Source organism: Alosa sapidissima, chromosome 12, assembly GCF_018492685.1.
Source record: "Alosa sapidissima isolate fAloSap1 chromosome 12, fAloSap1.pri, whole genome shotgun sequence".
Classification (NCBI taxonomy): domain Eukaryota; kingdom Metazoa; phylum Chordata; class Actinopteri; order Clupeiformes; family Clupeidae; genus Alosa; species Alosa sapidissima.
The window spans coordinates 33,955,564-33,970,104 of NC_055968.1; the positions used below are offsets into that span (position 1 = coordinate 33,955,564).

At 44.5% G+C, this 14,541-nt stretch overlaps 2 long non-coding RNA genes across 2 annotated transcripts; both read left to right on the forward strand.

Moving 5' to 3' along the window:
* The first annotated feature begins 454 nt into the window (after nucleotides 1-454).
* On the forward strand, nucleotides 455-2,991 carry LOC121678350. Its single transcript, XR_006021218.1, has 3 exons — nucleotides 455-551; nucleotides 1,333-1,428; nucleotides 2,566-2,991. It is a non-coding gene; the product is annotated as an uncharacterized LOC121678350 (long non-coding RNA).
* An 8,138-nt stretch (nucleotides 2,992-11,129) lies between these two features.
* Nucleotides 11,130-13,943, forward strand: LOC121678348. Its single transcript, XR_006021216.1, has 4 exons — nucleotides 11,130-11,144; nucleotides 11,350-11,437; nucleotides 12,273-12,368; nucleotides 13,505-13,943. It is a non-coding gene; the product is annotated as an uncharacterized LOC121678348 (long non-coding RNA).
* Nucleotides 13,944-14,541: the final 598 nt, after the last annotated feature.

A 14,541-nucleotide genomic window follows, 5' to 3' on the forward strand; every position in this document is an offset into this window, starting at 1 on the left:
AGGGAACGTGATGCTGGAACAGGCTTGGAACACCTCAGCACACACACACACTGGACCTGATGTGAAACACACCAGCTCAGCTCCACTGAAACGTCATGTGTGGGACGTGCTTACAGATGGAAACTAACAACCGTGCCCACACCCCATTTCTCCAACATAAGCTTCTATAACATTGCTCACAAGACATGCAGCTGTTTGTATCACCAGTAACCACACACACTGATAAAATCACATCATCACTCTTTAATCCATAACAGGGTAGGTGGAATTTAGTTCTTGGTTGAAACCACACACTGAATTGACTCAACATTGTAAGTTGTATCTTGGAGTCCAATTTGCTGCTATCTCGGTATGGAGTTGTGTGAGTGGGTGGGTGAGTTGTGAGCACATCTCTCTGCATGCATCATGTTTCCTGTAGAATTCTCCTCTCTTCCACCCCTCTCTGCGTTGGTTATAAAATTAGCAGTCCTCAGTGACCCTCATCAGTCTGACAACACACACAGTCTCTGTGCATCCTACCAGTCTGACATCACCTGTCTACTCTTCAGCTTGTGAGTATTTTGTGCATCTGATGGACTCTCAGACTCTTCGTACAGCAGGTTTTCATGCTGGGAATAAACCGGTTTGAATCAGTTTATTGCCCAAATTCCGTTTATCTCAATATTCCGTTTAACCTGTTTACAAGTAGAATGTCACATTTTGAGCATATTCCTGTTTACATAGCAATCGACATTATAACAAATACGTCAGCGACGCAGCGTACAACATCATGGTAAATAAAATCTTCATAAATCTTCGTTGGTGGAATTCCCTCTTTTGGCTGCAAAATACAACATCATCCTTGTCTTCCACCTGTATTTCACTTGTTCAGGCATACGTCGATAGCCAGCCTCAATAAGTTTTTTACAAATCTTTTTAAAAATGTCAAGACGTAAGTTTGTCTCATCTTCTTTTTAAAGGTGTGCGCATTGTTTCGCTATGATTAGGAAAGTGTGTGAGAAACAATTGGTTCATTTTATCCTAATTCTGTGCAAATTGAGCATGTGCAGGCCTACAACAATCATCCTTCAGGGAAGCATATTCAGTTTAAGGTGTTTAATGACCCAATATTCTGTTTAAAACATGGCATATACTAGGCATATGCTATACACATGGGATATGTACTGTGTAAAAAGCAATATGCCTCTGTTTAGTACTTGTGATGCCTATGTATTCGGAAAAAAAAAAATTAAAAAGTGTAAACATGCCCTTCGTGGCACAGTGTTTGTGTTTTTTCAGAATGTGTTACAATCCTTTGTAAAGAATTGTGGATCTCTGATATGTTTTCCCCAGAAGATGAGTGGGACTGACACACTCCCAGCAGGCAGCCAACTGGTACCAGGACAATATCTGATATCGGTGAACAAACTATACAAAGCAACATTTGAGGTACAGTTTGCGATGATCTATCTATTAAAGGCGAATTTTCACATAAATATCCGCTTCTCGAAGTCACCGAGTACTGTTATTCGGATATCTGTCCACCATTCGTCCGATTGATTTCAAACTTGGCAGGTGTCTTGCTAGAGGACTGTAGGCTATAAAGAGGATAGATAAGGGGCTTTGGCAGAACTGAATCAGTGTAGACTACACGGGTAAAATGTGAAGTAAGTGCAAGATGTGTGGATTATTATCATGTCTGACCTCAACAATAAAGACCCCATATGCAGTTTCTTTTAATGTATTTTTTTGGGCTTTTTATGCCTTTAATGCGGATAGGATAGTGGAGAATGACAGGAAGTGAATGGGAGAGAGAGTCGGAATGGGATCCGGAAAGGACCACGGGTCGGGAATTGAACCCGGGTCGCCAGCGTACGGTGTAGGTGCCCCAGTTTCCTTGCATAAAATGATTCCAACAAACTATGCAGTGGCTATTCAAAACAATGTAAAAAAAGATGTGGAATAAACTGACACTTTGAATAGTCCAGGCTACTTTGGACTGTATTTAGACTTTGAATAAATAGATGACAATTCCAACTGCAGTGTCCCAAACTGAAACAAGCAATAATGGTCCTGAATTGAAGGATTACCAGTTACAGGTAATGAGTGGCAGACAGGAAGGGATGTCACTTAGGCTACATGGTCTACCAGAGACTGTTTTTGAGTCAGATCGTTGCAAATTTCCAATAATGATGCATCATTCCACAGAATGGTTTGTCTTCTCTATCATGAAGTTATTCCATAGGCTAAACATATAACTTTGACTCAAAACAGCTGTTAGGATTATGCCATTTCGATCTGTAAAAAAATTCACATTTAGCCATGTTTAAATTCTGCTCACTGCACATTATATTATGTCATAATATAATATTCAGTATTCATTATTGAATGCTTAGCTGGAATGATGTTTTTCCCTATCATCCTATTTTTAAAGCAGGCTTACCTGCGGGCATGTAATGGGGCTACATGTTTTCTACAGGAATAGCATGTTTGAATGGGCACTGCACTAGTGTTTAAAATTAGCCTCGAAAGCTTCTGATGTAGCTGTGAAATAAGGCATCCCTGACCTCTGGCATTTCATTACAGACAGATGGGAACTTCACTTTATCAGGCACAGCCCCGATTTGGTCCACAAACACAACAGGACAAAGAGGTGAAAGCATCAAGATGGAGCCGGATGGGAACTTGGTCATGTACAACGCATCAAAATACCCTGTGTGGATGAGCAACAGCGGGAGCGCGGCTCAGGAAGGGATTAAGCTCGTAGTGACCACTGATGGCCACCTAACAATAATGCACTACGATCAGGAGCTCTGGCGTCGCCCTGAATGATATTCTCTTGATCCTGATGTGCCACACGGATATAAAAGAATTAGGAGAGACCTGAGTCTAGCAGATTAGAACTCTCAAATAGTTACGTAGGCTAGTCATCAGCTTCAGCACTGTTAGCATGAAGCCGAACGATTTTACTGATGATTAATGATTTACTGGTGATTAAATGCATTTAATAAAGACAAAAAAAACCATCCAGATTGTGTGTTATTATTCCAAATGAATTAAGTGAAATCTTATTCTATCTTATCTTATTCTAATTTAGCAGTGACTACTGCAAATGAATCACAAAATAAATCTAAATTTGTCTACATCTGAATCCACCAGCAATGGATTCATTGTTATTCAGTGTTATTTAAACTCAAATAGTGTTAAATTCAACACTACCCCAGAGTTGATATAATTATCATTGGTTCAGAATTAATGTTACACTTTGTGTTAATATTTTAACTACATAATAGGGTATCCATAGTGTTATTTTTTGACACATTTAACTGTTCATTTTCACACTGATTGCGTTAACTCTTTTCATGGGGGGATGTTACTTATAAAACAAGAAATGTATGTTGTTCTGTCAGAGCATAGTGTCGGTTTCAGTGAATATGATCAACAAAAATCTTGCCAACTGCAGCTTTAAGTGACCCCACAAACCATTATTGCACAGGCAGCGCCCACACACAGTAGACCTAGGGCTCTCACAAGTACCAAAGAACATGACCGATGTACCGAGTAAGCTATAGCCTAAGCCATAGTGTTATTTTTTGACACATTTAACTGTTCATTTTCACACTGATTGAGTTAACTCTTTTCATGGGGGGATGTTACTTATAAAACAAGAAATGTATGTTGTTCTGTCAGAGCATATAGTGTCGGTTTCAGTGAATATGATCAACAAAAATCTTGCCAACTGCAGCTTTAAGTGACCCCACAAACCATTATTGCACAGGCAGCGCCCACACACAGTAGACCTAGGGCTCTCACAAGTAGCAAAGAACATGACCGATGTACGCTATAAGCTATAGCCTAAGCCATAGTGTTATTTTTTGACACATTTAACTGTTCATTTTCACACTGATTGTGTTAACTCTTTTCATGGGGGGATGTTACTTATAAAACAAGAAATGTATGTTGTTCTGTCAGAGCATAGTGTCGGTTTCAGTGAATATGATCAACAAAAATCTTGCCAACTGCAGCTTTAAGTGACCCCACAAACCATTACTGCACAGGCAGCGCCCACACACAGTAGACCTATAGGGCTCTCACAAGTAGCAAAGAACATGACCGATGTACCGAGTAAGCTATAGCCTAAGCCATAGTGTTATTTTTTGACACATTTAACTGTTCATTTTCACACTGATTGTGTTAACTCTTTTCATGGGGGGATGTTACTTATAAAACAAGAAATGTATGTTGTTCTGTCAGAGCATAGTGTCGGTTTCAGTGAATATGATCAACAAAAATCTTGCCAACTGCAGCTTTAAGTGACCCCACAAACCATTCACTAGTTCGCCCTTCTATATGATTGCTTCAGCTAGACTAGAATGTATGGGAGAAGTGCGTGTTTGGCAAGGTAGCTGTCTGTGGTCCTGGAGTGCCTGGAGCGGATATCGCGATAGAGCGATGACCGCTTGCACCCCCTGTGTAAGGAGGATGAGTAACAGGGCAGTTGGTGAAATGGAGGAGTAGGGGGAGGAGGGGGGATGATTTCGCGAACGTCGGAGCGTGTGACGTATGGAAAAGGAGGTCGGCTTAAATAGGCCTACCCTGCGGCGGCAGTGGGTGAGTTAATTGCTGTCAATCATCCCGAAGGCTCCACCCGAACTTTGTTTATAAAACATCATTTCACTAGTTCGCCCTTCTATATGATTGCTTCAGCTAGACTAGAATGTATGAGAGAAGTGCGTGTTTGGCAAGGTAGCTGTCCGTGGTCCTGGAGTGCCTGGAGCGGATATCGCGATAGAGCGATGACCGCTTGCACCCCAAAAGATCACAGAGAAAGGCCGCTACCAACTACATAAGTGCTTGCTGAGCGAGTCGTAAATCCGCTAGATTGGAGCGGATGTAAGACTGGTAGGCATCCGAGGACCAACGGCCCAGTATTTAAATTTGTTGCTCCGATAAGCCGTTGAGCTCAGCTGTTGTGGCAGCTCCTATCCTGAAGGAGTGTGCGGAGTAGCGATCCGCGGGAAAACCAGATTTGACTAGAATGGTTTTTTAAGAGTGTTTGGAATCTGTGGCGAGTGATGGGTAGCCCTTCGTCTGACACGAAGAGCGGGCTAGTAGACGAAGCTTGAGCTGACCGATATGAGATGTAGTGAGATAGGTATTGGAAAGGCTGAAGATCTGAGGCGGAGTTAAATGGATATGGAGTGTCCTTTTCGGGACTGATCGGTTTTACTCTGTTTGATGGTAAATCGAATGGTGTCTTGGTCTAGCTGCTCTAGATCTGCGATGCACGGGTGGACATCGGGAATGAAGAGAGACGAAGGGCATGTAAACTCGCTACATCTCAGCAGCCCAAAAAGGCCAGTAGAAACATAACGGAGATGGTGGAATCGGAATGCGGTGACATGAACCCTTTGCGAAGGGTAGCGAGGCAGGTGGCGAGAATGCTTGAGGTAATGGGAAGGCGGGAGTCTTGGGGGACTGGATGTTGCCTACGGATACCTTTAATTAACAAGCCTATCCTGGTGTCGGAGAAGGGGCATTCGGAGCCGTGGGGGCGTTTGTAGAAGAAATGAATGCCAGCTAGGTAGACTAATGGAAGAGACTTTGATCCCGAGTGAAGTGTGGGCGTAGGTGATAAATGGTAGTGAGTGCTTTGCGTGGAGCTGTTTGAAGCACGACCAAGCAGTCCAGTAGGACTGCATGGTCCTGGGTGCGAGGGCTTGAAGGGCTAGGTCGGCCGTGATGGGCTGAAGATAGCTGAGGGGTGGTTTATGGGAAGATGGTCTCCGAAAAGCTGGGGAGTGGAGTAGGGTACGGGTCCGCCTCTGGAGCCGAGCTTCTGAATCTCTGGAATTTAAGACGAGAGAGAGAGAGTCAGCAATTCCATTGTGGCAACCGGGGACGTGCGCGGCTTATAATAAGCTGGTAGCTGGCTGCTATCCAGATTAGACGCCTAATAAGAGGGGAAAGCGCAGGCGATTTTGAGCTCGAGTTATTAATGACGTGCACTACGGCTTCGTTGTCGCTGTGGATTAGCACACTCTTGGAGGTCCACTCATTCCCCCAGGTAGGGCCGTGATGGCTACGGGGTAGAGTTCGAACACGGCTGACGATTCGTTTCCAGTTGTTAGCTCTCTGAACTCTAGTGGCCACGGGGATGCAAACCAGCGCCCTTTGAAAAAGCCTCCGAAGCCTGTTGAGGGGGCTGCGTCGGTGTACAACTGGAGCTCTTCTGGAGATGATTGGCAGTCGTCGTAGAACATGCACAGACCATTCCATTCGTCTAAAACATCCTCCAGAGTTTGATATCGGCCAGACACTGGGCATCTAGAGATATGACGTCTTCGAGAGATGGGGTTGCTGAGCGCAGTTTAGGAGATGCGAGATGAAAGGGCGGCCCTGGGGAATGAGTTGACTAGTGGACACTCGACCGCGCCGTGACTGGGGCTATTGCAGAGGGGACAAGATGACTTAAGTCCTAGGAAAATGCGGTTATGGAGCTCCATATCGAGCGCGCCCCAGTAGGGGTTTTGGTTCCAGAGGCCGACTCTGGCAGCGCATTTTGCTGAAAACAGCCGGTGGTAGCCTACGTATAAAATGGGCTCCCCCGTAGGATACGGCTAGGCCGGCGATGATGGCCAGGTAGTCATTTAGCTCTTTGCGTCGACTGGGGAACACGAAACAGACGACTTCTGTGTAGTTGGTAAAAGCTACGGTGAACTCGGGGAATGACAGCATTTTTGATGCTGGGCCAGAATGTTTTAAAGACAAAATCAGTTCGCCGCAAACTAGATCCCGGTTATGAGAGGGAATAGGAAGGGAGGGAAGAATGGTAGAAAGGTCTACGTCTGCACCTGACAAAATGAGGTTCCTGGTGGACGCTGTGACGGGTGGTGGTTCGAATGCTGCAGCGTGAGGAGGCGGTGGCAGGGCCTGTGCAGTGGCTAAAGAATAGTTTTGCTGCCGGAACGGGACGTCGTGGTCCGAAGCACTCGCTGAGTGCTGATGACCCGCTGCTGCGGGCTGGTCTAGCGCGGAGCCGGGGAAGAGATGGGAAGGGAGAAAAGGGGGGAGGGAGGGAGCGGTCGCTGACACGACCGGAAGGGGAGCAACCTGGGACAGGGTCGCGGGAAGTGGGACGGGGAAGGAAAGAGGGTTAGGGGGGAGTAGCGACGCTGTCGCTATCGGCGCCGGCTGAGACCAGGTGCTCGCTAACTCATAAGAGAGATGGGGAGCTAGTGAGGTGACTCTTCGAGCTGACGCTTCGTGAGTTGAGGCGTGCTGTACAGACGTGGCTCCCGGGATGGAAAGGGGAGGGGGGAGAGGGGGGAGGGAGGGAGCAGTCGTCGGAACGACTGGAGGTGGGGCAGGCCTGGACCGAGTCCTGGCTAGGGGAGGTGGATGGGGGAGGGAAAGAAGGGGTGTGGGGAGTAGCGACGCTGTCGCTACCGGGCCCGTCTGGAGAAGTGGGGTTGGACCCGGAAATACGGCGGAGATGCGGCGGGAATGGGCCTGAGCCGCTGACGTGGCAGTGGCTGTGGCTGAAGCAGCGGAATGATACGCTCTGAAGCGTGTGGTGCCGGAAAGTGCTGTCGGCATGCCCGGTTCGCGAGGTGGCTGGTGGTGTGTGCTTCGTCCGGCTGAATGGCCGGCGGAAGGAACCGCGTCGGGATGCCAGAAGGAGCAGCTTGCTTCCTGATCTGGGGAGGAAAACAAAGTGAGGGAGCGGGAGGGCGAAAAGACCGGGTTATCCGACTGCGTTAGAAGGCGGAGGAGATGGAACTTCCTATCCGACATACGGAACGCGATGCCGCGGGAATGGAGAGTGCTGCGGATGCGAGCCACTGTCCAGTGGGTAGGGTCAACGCCTTGCTGGCGCTGGGTCCTGGTGCTGCCGCGAGTTGAGGCTGCTGAGCGGGAAATGCTGCCCCACACGGGGGCAGGAGAGGAGCACCTTCTGCGACCCTGTGTCCTGGATTCCCTACGCTGGCGGCGAGGGGAACGAATAAGATTATTTTCGCCCGGCGGAGGGCCCTGGGTGTCGGGTGTTGGCGGGACGAAGTTGTCCTCCAGATCGCTGGAAGAGGCGTGGATTTCCAGTTCCATGAGAGCTGTCTTGTCAATGCAAACAATACGCAGACTGAATGATTTCGCGAACGTCGGAGCGTGTGACGTATGGAAAAGGAGGTCGGCTTAAATAGGCCTACCCTGCGGCGGCAGTGGGTGAGTTAATTGCTGTCAATCATCCCGAAGGCTCCACCCGAACTTTGTTTATAAAACATCATTTATTGCACAGGCAGCGCCCACACACAGTAGACCTAGGGCTCTCACAAGTAGCAAAGAACATGACCGATGTACCGAGTAAGCTATCGCCTAAGCCTGATGTTGATGTTCATACATCTTCCAACCAACGGTGCAACAATCTAATCTTAGATAATTAAAATGATTTATGCCTGTGTGTGGTATATAGCCTTAGCCTACTTGGGATGCTTACATGCAGATGCCAAAGCATTACTGTATTTTCGTATTGATGTGAATTAATGTGTAGATCCAAAGTTTAAACGGTAGTGCAGTCACCATCAAATTAGAGAATATCTCAGAACTATTATCATGGACAGCTCCCCTTAGGAGTGTCTCAAGAGCGGTGCACACGCGTTCACGCTACGAGCATGTTCGGAAAACAGTCAGAAAAAAACAAACAACCGATTTTAAGATGAATCGTAGAAAACCCTGTAAGTGCGTGTATCCATCGTTATCGGGAAACCGGGCCCTGGTCCCAAATGTAGTATATCCTCAGTATAGTAGTTGTAACGCATTTAGTGTATATTTTAAAGAAGACAGGGAGACCAGTTAACGTGTGTGCCACTGTATTCTCGAACCCAGGAATCTGCATACAAGGCATGTAATCACAACAAGGGCACTACGGTATCCACAGAGGGTCAAACTTAAGAAGCCAATATACCACAATTCCCTCCCCCTTTACCTTTATAGTACCATCAAAAATAAATTAACAAATCAGTCCCTTATTATAGTATGATCTTTTCTCTGTTGCAATTATGACATTCTATTAACCTTTGTTTATGTCACCAAATTGTTTATTAAACAAACTTTCACCTAAACTAGGGAAAGAGGGTGGACTGCCTCATTTCCCAGACTAAACCCTGGAGATTATTTTGCCCCAACGTAGTGGGTTAGTCTCTAGACTACAAGGAGAGTCTGTCTGGAGGGTGTCTAACTCTCTCTGGATAAGTACGGTCAGTAGGTATGTCACTCATAGTGTCACCGGAGGTGGGTGGCATGAAGCACGGCTGGTGTGACGTCACGCCTTGAGTAAACTCGGGTGTAAACTTGAGTGTCCTCGGCAATCTGAGCAGAAGGTTCATCAAATTGGGATTGATGTTCCGGGTAATCCTCCAGCTCTGGAACATGAAATGTGGGCGGAGGTTGGTCGTCACTGGAACCTGATGTGGGGAGCAGTTGATCAATGTGCCTCTTCCAGATGCCATGATCACAGGTTTCAACAGTGTATGACACTGGACCACTTTTCGTCAACACTGTTGCAGGTCTCCATTTTTCCTTGGTTGTGTAGTTCCGGGCAAGAACCTGGTCCCCAACTGTGAAACTCCGCACTCTAGCTTTAGGTCTGCTCTTTGCCTGAGCTCTTAGTTTATGGTGTACAATTTCTTTTGCCTTTTTAGGCCTTAGAAGATCAAGGCGGGTGCGAAGCTGTCTATTCAGCAGAGCTGAGGCAGGGGATACCTTTGTGGTAGCATGAGGAGTATTTCTGTAGGACAACAGGAAAGCACTGAGGCGCCGGATAAGAGATTGTGTATTTGGTGACGATTTGAGAGCTTGTTTCAGGGTCTGTACGAATCTTTCAGCGAGCCCATTTGTAGCTGGGTGATATGGGGCAGTTCTAATGTGCTGAATGCCATTTTCTTCCATGAATGTCTTGAACTCTTCTGATATTAGCTGTGGGCCGTTATCACTGACAAGCTGCTGGGGTAATCCGAAACTACTGAAAATAGACCAAAGCTCTTCAATGGTTCTTTCTGCCGAGGTGTTCTTCATCACTACCACCTCAGGCCATTTGCTGCGAGCATCAACTACCACTAAAAACATGTGGTTCTCCAGAGGCCCAGCAAAGTCGATATGAACCCTGTGCCACGGGTCTTCACTTTTAATTACAGTACATCAAAAAGCAGGTACTTCTTTACTTTTACTTAAGTAGGGTTATAATTGTGGTACATTCTACTTTTACTAGAGTAAATATTTATCTGGTTATTTGTGCTTTTATTTAAGTACTGATTTTAAGTACTTGTTCAACGACTACTGTGGCTATACATCAGAGAAATGTAGGTGATCATCAACTGTACCACCCCAAGTTATGTGATGTCAGTGAAGAAGAGCCGAGCTGCATGCAGGGTATATATATATGCACATCCAAAATTAGTTTACAGGAGCTCGATCAAAACTTGATCGAGCAGATCTGTCTTTTGATTTGTGGAATAGCTGGATTAGTTTATCTCCAATGTCAAATATTTTTGCTATGACACTGAGTTTATATTTCCTACAAAGGGGGTCCTATAATTTGACTTTAAAATGTCATCTTATAGGTATTTAAGAGGAGTGGGAATGGGAGTACAGTTTGAAAAAGATCAATTGATGGTTTCTCAACAATGTTTCCAGGAAAGGCACCCTTGAGATTTTTGTGTCAGCAGCACTCCTACACACACACACACACACTCCCACACATCTGACAAAATTAGTCACTTCATCATCCGATGATATGATTGAACTCATAGCCATTCTTCTGCATTCCCTTCTGATATGTGGTCTCTACACCTTCTCCCCTCTGAGGATTTCATCGGATGTGACCACAGGGAACGTGATGCTGGAACAGGCTGGGAACACCTCAGCACACACACACACACACACACACACACACACACACACACTGGACCTGATGTGAAACACACCAGCTCAGCTCCACTGAAACGTCATGTGTGGGACGTGCTTACAGATGGAAACTAACAACCGTGCCCACACCCCATTTCTCCAACATAAGCTTCTCTAACATTGCTCACAAGACATGCAGCTGTTTGTATCACCAGTAACCACACACGCTGATAAAATCACATCATCACTCTTTAATCCATAACAGGGTAGGTGGAATTTAGTTCTTGGTCGAAACCACACACTGAATTGACTCAACATTGTAAGTTGTATCTTGGAGTCCAATTTGCTGCTATCTCGGTGTGGAGTTGTGTGAGTGGGTGGGTGAGTTGTGAGCACATCTCTCTGCATGCATCATGATTACTGTAGAATTCTCCTCTCTTCCACCCCTCTCTGCATTGGCTATAAAATTAGCAGTCCTCAGTGACCCTCATCACTCTGACAACACACACAGTCTCTGTGCATCCTACCAGTCTGATATCACCTGTCTACTCTTCAGCTTGTGAGTATTTTGTGCACCTGATGGACTCTCAGACTCTTCGTACAGCACGTTTTCATGCTGGGAATAAACCGGTTTGAATCAGTTTATTGCCAAAATTCCGTTTATCTCAATATTCCGTTTAACCGGTTTACAAGTAGAATGTCACATTTTGAGCATATTCCTGTTTTCATAGCAATCGACATTATAACGAATACGTCAGCCACGCAGCGTACAAATTGGCTCCCAACGTCATGGCATAAATCTTCGCTGGTGGAATTCCCTCATTTGGCTGCAAAATACAACATCATCCTTGTCTTCCATCTGTATTTCACTTGTTCAGGCATACGTCGATAGCCAGCCTCAATAGGTTTTTCACAAATCTTTTTAAAAACATCACTATGATGACATTTTCTACCGTCAATGAACTCTATGACATTTGCATGATTGCAAGACGTAAGTTTGTCTCATCTTCTTTCTAAAAGTGTGCGCATTGTTTCGCCATGATTAGGAAAGTGCGTGAGAAACAATTGGTTCATTTTATCCTAATTCTGTGCAAATTGAGTATGTGCAGGCCTACAACAATCTTCCTTCTGAGAAGCATATTCAGTTTAAGTTGTTTAATGATCCAATATTCTGTTTAAAACATGGCATATGCTAGGCATATGCTATACACCTGGGATATGTACAGTGTAAAAAGCAATATGCCTCTGTTAAGTACTTGTGATGCCCATGTATTTAAAAAAAAAAGAAATGTAAAAAGTGTAAACATGCCCTTCGTGGCACAGTATTTGTGTTTTTTCAGAATGTGTTACAATCCTTTGTAAAGAATTGTGGATCTCTGATATGTTTTCCCCAGAAGATGAGTGGGACTGACACACTCCCAGCAGGCAGCCAACTGGTACCAGGACAATATCTGATATCGGTGAACAAACTATACAAAGCAACATTTGAGGTACAGTCTGCGATGATCTATCTATTAAATGCGAATTTTCACATAAATATCCGCTTCTCGAAGTCACCGAGTACTGTTATTCGGATATCTGTCGACCATTCGTCCGATTGATTTCAAACTTGGCAGGTGTCTTGCTAGAGGACTGTAGGCTATAAAGAGGATAGATAAGGGGCTTTGGCAGAACTGAATCAGTGTAGACTACACGGGTAAAATGTGAAGTAAGTGCAAGATGTGTGGATTATTATCATGTCTGACCTCAACAATAAAGACCCCATATGCAGTTTCTTTTAATGTATTTTTTTGGGCTTTTTATGCCTTTTATGCGGATAGGATAGTGGAGAATGACAGGAAGTGAATGGGAGAGAGAGTCGGAATGGGATCCGGAAAGGTCCACGGGGCGGGAATTGAACCTGGGTCGCCAGTGTACGGTGTAGGTGCCCCAGTTTCCTTGCATAAAATGATTCCAACAAACTATGCAGTGGCTATTCAAAACAACATAAAAAAGATGTGGAATAAACTGACACTTTGAATAGTCCAGGCTACTTTGGACTGTATTTAGACTTTGAATAAATAGATGACAATTCCAACTGCAGTGTCCCAAACTGAAACAAGCAATAATGGTCCTGAATTGAAGGATTACCAGTTACAGGTAATGAGTGGCAGACAGGAAGGGATGTCACTTAGGCTACATGGTCTACCAGAGACTGTTTTTGAGTCAGATCGTTGCAAATTTCCAATAATGATGCATCATTCCACAGAATGGTTTGTTTTCTCTATCATGAAGTTATTCAATAGGGTAAACATATAACTATGACTCAAAACAGCTGTTAGGATTATGCCATTTCGATCTGTAAAAAATGTCACATTTAGCCATGTTTAAATTCTGCTCACTGCACATTATATTATGTCATAATATAATATTCAGTATTCATTATTGAATGCTTAGCTGGAATGATGTTTTTCCGTATCATCCTATTTTTAAAGCAGGCTTACCTGCGGGCATGTAATTGGGCTACATGTTTTCTACAGGAATAGCATGTTTGAATGGGCACTGCACTAGTGTTTAAAATTAGCCTCGAAAGCTTCTGATGTAGCTGTGAAATAAGGCATCCCTGACCTCTGGCATTTCATTACAGACAGATGGGAACTTCATTTTATCGGACACAGCCCAGATTTGGTCCACAAAAACAACAGGAAAAGGAGGTGAAAGCATCAAGATGGAGCCGGATGGGAACTTGGTCATGTACAACGCATCAAAATACCCTGTGTGGATGAGCAACACCGGTAGCACGGCTCAGGAAGGGATTAAGCTCGTAGTGACCATTGATGGGCACCTAAAAATAAGGCTCTACGATCAGGAGATCTGGAGTCGCCCTTAATGATAATCTCCTGATCCTGATGTGCCACACGGATATAAAAGAATTAGGAGAGACCTGAGTCTAGCAGATTAGAACTCTCAAATAGTTACGTAGGCTAGTCATCAGCTTCAGCACTGTTAGCATGAAGCCGAATGATTTTACTGATGATTAATGATTTACTGGTGATTAAATGCATTTAATAAAGACAAAAAAAACCCCATCCAAATGAATGAAGTGAAATCTTATTCTATCTTATCTTATTCTAAGTTAGCAGTGACTACTGCAAATGAATCGCAAAATAAATCTAAATTTGTCTACATCTGAATTCACCAGCAATGGGAAAAAATGCCCATCCCTACTTTGCACAGCACACAGCAAAATCACCAGTGTTATTTCAACTCAAATAGTGTTAAATTCAACACTACCCCAGGGCCGATATAATTATCACTGGTTCAGAATTAATTTTACAATTTGTGTTAATATTTTAACTACATAATAGTGTACCCATAGTGTTATTGTTTGACACATTTAACTGTTCATTTTCACACTGATTGTGTTAACTCTTTTCATGGGGGGATGTTACTTATAAAACAAGAAAATCATGGTACAATGTAAAGGCCAACATCACCAACATAAGCACTTTGGAGGTCAAAGGTCTTATACTTTTCAAAACAGTCTGCTTTAATTACTTGTCAGTTTCAAACACTTTGTAGGCATGATGAAAACTGTGGCCTCAAAGCCTGATAGTGATATGCCAAGTTTGACAGAGGAAACATTGTCAATTCTCATTCAAAATTGTGGCACGTGCAGCTGTA